At 34.4% G+C, this 1,001-nt stretch overlaps 1 protein-coding gene across 1 annotated transcript in view; it reads right to left on the bottom strand.

Moving 5' to 3' along the window:
• Positions 1-1,001, bottom strand: part of LOC106876117 (uncharacterized) — a 64,613-nt gene that overhangs the window by 28,638 nt on the left and 34,974 nt on the right. The gene's annotated exons all lie outside the window — the stretch shown is intronic.

Below are 1,001 nucleotides of genomic sequence, written 5' to 3'. Positions count from 1 at the left end.
CTTATGCGAAGGCACCCGAATATCACATCCCAAAAGGATGGGTGATTAAAATCAAACAATAAGCAACACGGATTTCAAAAGTGATTGCAGTACGCACGTTTCATGCTACTTCAATTTATTTAAGTAATGTGAGCATTACCTTAAATGCAATATGAAGAGCAATCTTCAGCTGCACGAAAATGCAGAAAAAAGACATTACAAATGTGGCAACATATTAAAACTAAGTGGGAGAGAGCATACATAAAATCCAAATGAGAGGAAGAATATATAAGTCCATCTTGACATAGCAAGGTCTATATATATGATGGGCTCTCCCATTTTAGATGATGTATGAGTGTTGTTTTCGCCAAATAACCTGCACAAATGATTTGTTTATAGTGAATAGGTGCAAAGGAACGTGAGATGAAGTTTTTTTGCTCAAAAACACAACGCACCACCCAGTCTAGGAATTGAAACCATGACCGCTAGATCGTGACTGCAACAGTAACTCATACGCCCTTAGATATATATCGCTTTGTCTGGTAATAATCATACTCCCTTAATATTTAACACGCTCACTGTTTTAATTGGCACTCATTTATTATTTATATAAAAGAAAAGAAGCAAAAGAGAAAGAAAATAGAGAGGAAAAAAGAGTCGAAAGAAAAAAATTTCAATAAAAAATGAGTGGAAATTGAACCAGTGAGTGTGTTAGATATTAAGACAGCATGACTCTCCCCAGACAAAACGGAATTTGTTTCAAGGCAAGAATTTTCATAAAAGATCTTACAAACCAGATACAAAAACGAAATGTATATATATATATATATTTCAAGGTTTTAAATTTTTATATTTAAAAGAGATAGAGACTTCGAACTCGACAGATCCATATTCCATTTATTTACCATCCTATGTCAACATTTCTGTGCCCAAACCTGGATAGTTTTGGGCACAGAAATGTGGACATACGATGGGAAATAAATGGAATATGGATCTGTCGAGTTCGAAGTCTCTATCTCTTT

Source organism: Octopus bimaculoides, chromosome 3 (assembly GCF_001194135.2).
Source record: "Octopus bimaculoides isolate UCB-OBI-ISO-001 chromosome 3, ASM119413v2, whole genome shotgun sequence".
NCBI lineage: Eukaryota > Metazoa > Mollusca > Cephalopoda > Octopoda > Octopodidae > Octopus > Octopus bimaculoides.
This window is presented reverse-complemented; position numbering and strand designations above follow the sequence as displayed.